A 10,022-nucleotide genomic window follows, 5' to 3' on the forward strand; every position below is an offset into this window, starting at 1 on the left:
ATTCCACAAATACTCTACATGGCTATCTATCTAAATGGAATTTTAACAAATTTGACCATATATTATAAACAAGGTAGCAGACAAAAGTGAAAGAAAAAAAAATGAATAAACTAATACTGTACACAAATAGCAAACATTCAAACTCAGATTTAGAGCATTGATCTCTTTCATATTTATAGAATACCAATAAAGCAACAACAAATGACATGATAACACCAGTTATATACACATATCAAGAAAAATGCTCTGTATGTGCATGTTAAAAAATTTCCATCCAATTCACACAAACCATGTCTTATGGTCGATTCTAAAATATATTCACAAGAACAATGCATCTGTTCTGCTCAAAATTTTCGTGTATGCTTAAAAATATCTATATTGTACGTGTCTTCAAAATCAGTATTTTCTTTAAGTTCTATTCGGTTTCAAATGAATTTTAATGTTATGCCACGAATGTTGGCTAACCCTCAATGGAAATTGTTACTTTGTTAGAATAAATACTTGTAAATTTCTTTATAGACCATATACTTCTTGAATTTGCAAGGTCAAAATATTACTTAGCTAAAATATTACATTAATAGATGAATGAAGTAAGGGTAGAGACTCTTACCATAAAATGCTCTCCACTTGCAAAAGTAAAAGCCAATTAAAATCATCCCACAAGTTAATCCAATCAGAATAGCTATAATTATCACTGCTCTCTTCACCTTAAGATCAGCTCTTTCTTTTCCTAAATAAATTTTTGGAGCAAGAAAAGAAAATATTAATGAATTAAAATAGAAGGAAAGGAATTTGAACATGATATGGAACTAAAATTTTAAACCTGTAATCTGTTCCTATTTCTGAAGCTGACAGTCGAACAAATAGATCTTGTCTGCTAGAAGGAAATAGTCGCATAGATCTCCAAACCAGACGACGCAACCACTGCCTTCACCTCTGATATCTGAGTTTGTATAAGCCGTACAGGAACAATTGCTCAGACATTTAGCCCTACATTCCCGTAGATTCATACTCTTGTTCACCCATGTATGTTGAGCATCCAGCAATTTCCAACCAGAAAATTTCAAAAAGCCATCTTTCCCTTGATCATGGAAGCTCAGCAGACAACTTCTTACACACCCTTCAGACTAGTCCATTGAATTCCAATCCTGTAGAGACGTAGGCTTATAGCATTATTTGCATACACATATCTTGAGGTACCAATCTTAGATTTGAAAGAATAGCTTTGAAGTTCAAAAAATCACATTATTATTATTATTATAGATTCTTAATCCATGGATTGATAAGTAGTTTTACGTGTAACAGGCATAAGTAATAATGATAGTAAATAGAAAAAAGGCATCTCTCTCTCATGTCCACAAATCAATCACTGCAAAACAATGGTATTTAATGGTGACTGCACATACACACTCTCTCTCTCTCTCTCTCTCTCTCTCTCTCTCTCTCTAATCTGTATATGTGTATGTGGAAATCAGTGAGAAGATCATTTATAAGAAAGGTCATCGAGATCCCTCTTTGTCTCTTTGCTTCGAACAACTCCTTTCTCATAATTGCACTTTTAAATTTCCTCATATCTTTCACACACACACACATACACATATTTATTTTGTGTATGAAAAGCCTCTCTTCTCCACATTATATAAATATATGCCTATCAAGATGAATTAACTGCATTAATATTCATCCACAGAAAAATGGTTATATATTTATAGTAATATGTGCTTTTTTCTAAGCATAGCATGCATGGAATAATGAGTACATAGCTGTGGCTCCACTGTCACAACTCATCTGTACCACAATTATAATTATAAAGTACATAAACTAACTTATTGAAAATTAATTCAAGGTACCAATCTCAAATTCAAATTCAAATCTCAAAGACGCAAGCAATCTCAAAATGGAGAAGAACAAACCTTTAGAACATAATCATTGATCAAACTGGTTTCTTGGTCTTCCATAGCTGTGGCTTTCATGAAGGCATCAATCTCAGAATCTGGTTTAATTCTAGCTGCTTTTTCCCGTCTAGACAACTCTACCAGCAAGTCATACCTTGTACCAACTCTTAAGCACCGCCCCGAAAAATACAAAGTTTCATGGACTGTCATCTCGCCATAGTGAAGGTCATGTTGACTAATATAAGTGAGGTTCTCTGAGGTACAAACTCTTCAAATTCATGGCCACAGTATGTCACTTTTCCAGATACTTGTTTGTCAAAGTCAAACACAAGTTATCAGTATAGACGTAATAACAAAACGTGTAAACATTTTAATACACTAGACTAGTATTAAGAGAAGAGCACAAACCCTTAAATCATCATCAAGTTTTGCAGCAAGTGCTTTTAGTAATGTTGTTTTTCTAGATCCAGGCGGACCAAGAAGTAAAGTCAACCTGAAAATAAATCAATTTGAGTTATATAGCATTTGAAGGAGTTTAGATGAAAATTAGTAGAAGTTACCAATGAACATACCTTGAAGGTCTTGCTATACCACTCACACCTTGGAGTATCTTAACCACTCTTTTCTTTGATGGAGTGAGTCCAATCACTCCAATGATTCCCTATTCAAATGGGATTATAGGTTAAAGAACTGAGAATTTACACCAAGAAATTAAGAGTAAAAAAATAGAGTTATTAGTATGAGCTGAAATATTTGAAGTTACCTCAATCATGTTAAGACTGGAATTCAACAGAGTTGGAAGAGCTCTAGTTCCTACATATGCATCTCCCTCAATCGACAAATTCTAGAATCTAACTTCAACCTTTGGAATCTCAATCCCAGCCCTATTTTTTCATAAACAAATATATCACGTTATGGATTTTTAAGATCTAGGATTGGGACATCAATACAAACACTTGTTAAACTCAAAACCAATTTTCGTTTTCGTTTTCGTTTTTCATTCATTTTCTCATAAACCAAACAGTCAATAAACAATTACCTGTCATTTCTGGCCCTGAGTCTCCAAAAACTTCTCATTATCATCCTCAAAAACTTTCAAAATACTCTCCATCAACTACTTCTTGTTCTAGCTACCAAGCTTAGTAACATCAACCTCTTCAAGCATCAACCTCCCATTACTCGTCACCTGAGTCAACATCCCTCTCCTCATCCTATCATAAGTCGGCAACCGCTCTATGGCCGCCCACCGCAGCTACTCCTCATCCTTCTCATGCGTCGACTGCCGTCCGCTCTGCTGGAACACGTCCATCGCGTTCCACATTTCCCTCACACTGGTCGACCGCCATCCACTACCTCGGCTGCTCGACTGCCGAGTCAAATCGTCCGCCATGGTAATATAGCTCGATCAAACTCAATCTAATCTTATCGACACCAATGTTAATCTTCTTCTTCTTATGTACACTGTTTCATTCTCAAAAAAGAAAGATATTTATTTTGAGATGTGAATGAAAGCTTTGTTTATAAGAGAAAGACAAAAGCGAAGTAAGCTATAATATATAGACTAGAAGAAGAAGAACAATCTATTATATATTATAGCTTACTTCTTGTCTATATATTATAGCTTACTTCTGGCCAGTATATGAAAAAATATGATTGCACACTACAATCTATTTCATTAAGGAATTTTAACAAACAATTAATGTGCAACAGACAAAACAAAGAAAAAGAATATTATGAGCATAAATATAACTACTCAAACACATTCTGAAAGGGAATGCTACAAAAGTAGAAGAGCATAGAAGATTAATTATAGCAAATATACCTCCCATAGTTGAGCATGTGCACCCATTACACCACCAATAAGGGCTGATGAGAGAGCATACCGTGTATGTATATCCATGGAATACATCTGAAATCAATGAATATAACAAATAGATATGCCCTCTAAGCACAACCCAATGCTACTATATATACTTTACAACAAATAATATACACATCAAAGCTCATGAAAGGAGGCAATTCTCTGAGAAGGGCCCTGATTTTGAAGAAGAAGCTATTAGGAACGAAGAGGCCAACAGAGGTGAAGTCATTGAGATATCCCCTATTCCACAAATTATTGCGAAGGATTCAAAATGTATACATATAGAAATATAGATAGACAATGAGAAAAAAAAATAGAGCTACTACGGAGAGAAAGAAGAGAATACCCAAATGGCTGGTAAGCATAAATTTGTCTAAAATAATAAGCCAAAACCAAATATCTCACCTTCTTTCTCAAGTCGAATATATATATGTATCAAAATAAATAGGCCCTAGATATGTAGCTTTAAAAAGAGTTAATATATGCAATTCTGGCTCCAAAAAATTCAGTGACAGTAATATATACTAAAGAAGAGAAGGAAACAAAAGAAAGAGCGTACAAGAAGAAGAAGAAAGTCGTTCTTGACATTGGTGAGCATCTCCAGAGATATTTCAGTCCAATTTCTATAGGGATTGAAGTTGGAGTTGAAGTTGAAGGAGCGGTGGTTGAGAGAGTGAGGAAGAGACCAAGGACATCACATGAGAGAGAGAGGCCAAAAAAAATAACTTTTACAAGTTTCAGGTGGGCTCCCAAAGTACTTTACCACCATTTTTTTCCATTTTCCATTGAAGGAAATGGGTCTCAAAAATGTTGAAGGAAAAGAAATGGGTCTCAGAAATGTTGAAGGAAATGGTCAGGTCTCAGAAATGTTGAAGGAAAGGAAATGGGTGTCCCGGGTATCAGAAATATTGAAGAGAAAGGGGGTCTTAGAAATGGGTGTCTCGGGTCTCAAAAATGTTGAAGAGAAAAGGGGTCTCAGAAATGGGTGTCTCGGGTCTAAGAAATGTTGAAGAGATTCTCAAGTCTAAGAAATGAAAAAAAAAAAAGCTAAGTGGCGGGATGATGCAATATATTAGCGCCCTTTTTTCATAAAGTTGCCCAATATAATACACTACCATAATACTTTTTTATTAGTATTATATTCATTTGTTATGGAAATGGGTATTTGGTGTAGTGAGAGAATGTCTTAGCGGGAGTAGCTAAGGACTATTCTATCTCTAAGGTTGGTTTGCTTCGGTATCAGGGACGGATTTGTGTTCCGAATGATGAGGGGATTAGATGAGAGATATTGGTTGAGTCACATACGACGCCGTACTCACTTCATCTGGGTACCACGAAGATGTACCAAGATCTACGGACGTTATATTGGTGGCCCGAGATGAAGAAGGATGTTGTGGAGTACGTAGCCAGATGTTTAACCTGTCAGCAGGTTAAAGCTGAGCATCAGCGACCAGCAGGGTTGCTTCAGCCTTTGGGTATTCCCGAGTTGAAATACAATGGATTTTGTGGGAGGTTTACCCAGAATAGTAGGGCTTCATGACTCGGTGTGGGTGATAGGGGACATATACACCAAGTCAGCCCATTTTCTTCCAGTGAGGACGACATATACTGTGGATCAGTATTCTAAGCTGTATGTGAGGGAGATCGTACGTCTCCATGGGGTTCCTAAGTCTATAGTGTCAGACCGAGATCCTGTCTTTACCTCCAAGTTTTGGGGTAGTTTGTAGAAGGCTATGGGAACTCAGTTGAAGTTCAGCACAGCCTTTCATCCTCAGACTGATGGACAGTCTGAGAGGACAATTCAGGTGTTGGAGGATATGCTCAGAGCGTGTGTGATCGACTTTGAGGGATCATGGAGTAAGTATCTCCTGTTGATTGAATTTTCATATAACAATAGTTACCAATCAACGATTGGAGTGGCTACCTACGAGATGTTATATGGAAGGAAGTGTAGATCACCCATTCATTGGGATGAGATGGGTGAGAGGAAGTATTTGGGGCCAGATATGGTTCAGAGGACAAATGAAGCCATAGATAAAATCCGAGCTAGAATGCTCGCCTCACAAAGAAGACAGAAAAGCTACACTAATCCCAGGCGTAGGGACGTGGAGTTCCAAGTTGGGGACCACGTATTTCTCCGAGTTCCACCATTGCGATGGGTGAGGAGGTTTGGGAAGAAGGGCAAGCTAAGCCCTAAATTCATCGGACCTTTTGACATCCTAGAAAGGATATGTCAGGTGGCTTACAGATTAGTCTTTCCACCGTCATTGTCAGGAGTTCATGACGTGTTCCATGTTTCTATGCTCCAGATGTACGTCTTAGATGCGACACATGTGTTGAGGTATGAAGACTTGGAATTGTAGACAAATCTAGCCTATGAGGAGCAACCAGTCCAGATCTTGGATCGGAAGGACAAAGTACTACGGAATAAGAAGATTCCTCTTGTTAAGGTATTGTGGAGGAATAATAGGGTCGAGGAGGCGACCTGGGAGCTTGAGACAGCGATGCGGGATCAATATCCCGAGTTATTCACATAAATTTCGAGGATGAAATTCTCATTAGGAGGGGATAGTTGTAACGGCCCAAATTCATTAATAAAACTTAAGGGCCTTGATTAGTGTGCTGGGAGGGCATAACTGAATTATATGTGAATTAAATTATTAAAAGCATGTTATATGATTATTTGAATATCTGTGATGCATGACTATGTGTATTAGTATGCATGTAGGCCCTGACTAGGTTAGAAGGGCATATTCATAATTTTAGCCCATTGAGGGCGTAAATGTAAATAATTGTGATAAATTGTTGAGACCACGTTATTATGTGGATATATTTGTAATATGTGACTCAAGGCAATCCTAGTGAGCAGTTTAGCAAAAAAGTCACGGCGAGGATTTAGACCCGGCTTGGGGCAAGCCTGGGGGTAATTCTGGGGATTTAGAGAATATATTGGAGTCTATTTTGATATTGAGGAGTATAATTGGTGATTAGTTAGATGTCGGGAAGTAAGCAAAAAATATTAGAGACATTCGAGGAATTAGCGGGAATTGGGAGCAAAAAGACCAAAGTGTCCCTAGGTTTATTTAAAGGCTTAGGAATTATGGGAGGGAAAATGGATCATTTTGTTTAAAACCTAGGGATAAGCATTACTTTGCCTTTATACACTTAGTGGAAAGTTTAGAAACCAAAGGAAGCTGGAAAAAAAGAAAGAAACGAAGGAAAAGGACATAAAGGAAGAAGGAGATAAAAGTTTCTCTCTCACAGTTTGGGCTTCTCTTCACCAAATCTCTTGAAATTTGGAGCTAAAGTTCAGAGAAGGCTTAGGCTAGGACTCAACACTAGGATCCTTGATTTGTCTTGGGGAATTGGCAGAGGTTACTCATCATTAAGGTAAGGTCTTGAGGTTGTAATTCAGTTTCTGGTTCTTAGTATAAATATGGATTTTGAGCTGAGTTTTGTTAGGAATTCTAGGGAATTGAGGTTGATGCTTTGAGGAGTGAAAGCTAATGAAGAGTGGAGGATAGCCTAAGGTTGAATCTCTCTGCTGAAGGTAAGAAGTTCTGAACTTGGTCACTTGAATTATGTGGTTTCAGTTGTTTTTCTTGTTGAGTTTTGAGCTCTAGGTTCAGCCATGGTGAATTTTGTGTTTTGGAGTGCATGTGATTGAATTGTTGGTGGTTAGGTTGTTTGGGATGAGGTGAGGATGTTGGAAGGCTTGTTTTGAAGTTTGGTTGAGTTTTAAAAAGTTTTGGCTCGAGGAAATTCGAAGAGGACAAAATTGATAGTGTCTGGCTGTGACTAGCACTATAGCGCTAGCCTTAGGGCGCTACAGTGCTAGGCTTGGGTGTTTAGGGGCCTGATGGCTCTGCTTGTAGCGCTGTAGCACTCGCCTTAGGTTGCTGTACCGCTACCCTGTTCCTAGAAAGGGGTTTTTGGGTTGTTTCTTAGGGTTTTTGCCCGAGGGCTCGGGGTTTGATTCCACCACCCTGTTTGGTGGAATTAGGGCCTCCCGAGGGCTCGGGATTGGTCTCGAAGTTAGGTTACGGAATTGAATTTTGGAGTTGGTTCTAACTTGTGACCGTGATTAGGTGTACGCTAGGGCTAAGACGGGTTCGTGCTTGAAGATCGAATTGAACAAAGCTATCAAAATCTAAAGGTAAGAAAACTGCACCCGGTTATGTGTTTGTGATGGGACTAAGAGCTCCCTATATCGATATGATGTCATAGATGGTATTACGCCATGGGACATGTGATAAACGGCCTAAGGGTGCCGTAAATAATACTTGCGCACAGGGCATGACTCGGCCACTGGTATCTGAGGACAGCTTAATATTCACTGCGCTCGGTTTAAGCAGGCCGGAGTCAGTGGGATAAATAGAGGGTGCGGCCTAAGGGCGTTAACCCTGGTTATCATATGTGAATTTGTTGTTGATATGAAATGATGTAATTGGTATGCTGAATACTTGAATAACATAAACGTTTGGACTGTTGAGTACATGTTTATACTGTATGAGTTATCTAGTTGTTGGTTGATGATTATGCTTTATTATTGTGTTTTCTTGCTGGGCCTTGGTTCACGAGTGCCACGTGGTGCAGGTAAAGGCAAAGGCAAAGGCAAAGGCAAGTTGGATTAGTCCCGAGATGGAGAGCTTCAGGGCTGAATGTACATAATCAGTTGATCGGCTGCCACGGCCGAGAAGTGGAACTGGATGAGAAAAGCCTAATTGTCTATTTTGCCTTAGAGTGGCTAGAAACTGTATTTCAATCCCGAAATTTTGTAAATTGTCTTAAAACTTTACTACTTCTGGGCTCCCATGTAAAAGAAAATTTTTTATTATAAAGAATGTAACCTTGGAGACCAAAATCTTTTAACCCTAGTTCAACTATAGTTTCAGTAACACGTTTCTAATTAAATGACTTGGTTAGCAAGTCTTGCACCTTTATAAACACACAGTGTAACGGTCTTGGCTATCCAAGGCATTATAGTGGAACTCCAATGGTAGACTGATAACTGTTGTTGTAGGAAAACTCTATCAAAGGAAGATACTTACTCCAAGATCCATCAAAGTCCAACACACATGCTCGCAGCATGTCTTCTAATATCTGGATCGTCCTCTCAGATTGCCCATCTGTTTGAGGATGATATGCAGTACTTAACTTCAACTGTGTTCCCATGGTCTTCTGTAAACTCCCCCAGAACATGGAAGTAAAAGTGGGGTATCGATCTGACACGATCGACCTCGGTGCTCCATGAAGGCGCACGATCTCTCTCACATAGAGATCTGCATACTGGTCAACTGTATATGTAGTCCTCACTGGCAAGAAGTGAGCTGACTTGGTATTGTTAACCCAAGATATGTTTCCAAGAGGGGGGGTGAATTGGAAATTTAAAACTAATTTCGGAAATTTAAAACTTAATATGCCAAATTATGCAATAAATCAAATTTATCAAGTAAAAGCAAATAATATGGCAATCAAATAGATATAGCAAATAATTAAACTTGTAATGTAAAGAGTTGAAGGTTAAGAAATCGCAAACTCTCGAATTTTACAAGGTTCGGTAGAACTAAGCCACCTATGTCCTTGGTCTTCAAAGCTAAGGACCTAGCTTTGAGTTCAACTATCGAGCCAAGTTAGCGGGCTTGACTAACCCTTACAACCGGGAATTTTTCACCAAGGTATTTCCAAACCTCTTACAATAGTTTTCCACCACCAAGGACCATCAACCTCTTTTTCGGATTGTTGAAGTTCTCACTCTAACCGGGTTGTTTACAAAACCGGTGCCAACCTCACCTCAATCTCAATATGGGAATGTGTTTGATATTACAAGCAAAAATCACTCTAGAAGTATGATAATACAATGAGAAACCTAGAGTGATTAGCAAGCACACTTAGAAGAAATAAATACAAATTTTGGCTCAAGTGTGTGAATATGTGTTTGGATGAGTTAAACTTTGAAAGCTCTTTGAAATCAATGGATTTGGTTCGGTATATGTAATAAATGCTCAGCCAACCACTAACTTTGAGTGAAAAACGAGTTTATATAGAGTTTGGGAAAAAACTAGCCGTTTATAGCCGTTAGGAGTTAATTTTCGAACCTGTCTTCCGCGAACCGGAAGTCCGGATGAGGAACCGGAATTCCGGTTTGGAAGAAACCGGAATTCCGGTTGCCCATCCGGAATTCCGAATGGCAAACAGAGAGCAAAATCAGTTTTAAGCTTATTTTCCCATTTTTCAATTCTTTATAACTTTTAGCTCGTTTATCC

The 10,022-nt window shown here is 38.3% G+C and overlaps 2 long non-coding RNA genes across 2 annotated transcripts; both read right to left on the reverse strand.

Moving 5' to 3' along the window:
- Window positions 1-2,140: 2,140 nt before the first annotated feature.
- On the reverse strand, window positions 2,141-2,558 carry LOC133784124 (uncharacterized). The gene is made up of 3 exons (XR_009871144.1): window positions 2,468-2,558; window positions 2,304-2,388; window positions 2,141-2,202 (listed from the first exon to the last, which is right to left on the reverse strand). It is a non-coding gene; the product is annotated as an uncharacterized LOC133784124 (long non-coding RNA).
- Window positions 2,559-2,955: 397 nt separating this feature from the next.
- On the reverse strand, window positions 2,956-4,653 carry LOC133784123 (uncharacterized). Its single transcript, XR_009871143.1, has 3 exons — window positions 4,316-4,653; window positions 3,718-3,996; window positions 2,956-3,356 (listed from the first exon to the last, which is right to left on the reverse strand). It is a non-coding gene; the product is annotated as an uncharacterized LOC133784123 (long non-coding RNA).
- Between the last annotated feature and the right edge of the window lie 5,369 nt (window positions 4,654-10,022).

Source organism: Humulus lupulus, chromosome 6 (assembly GCF_963169125.1).
Source record: "Humulus lupulus chromosome 6, drHumLupu1.1, whole genome shotgun sequence".
Classification (NCBI taxonomy): Eukaryota; Viridiplantae; Streptophyta; class Magnoliopsida; order Rosales; family Cannabaceae; genus Humulus; species Humulus lupulus.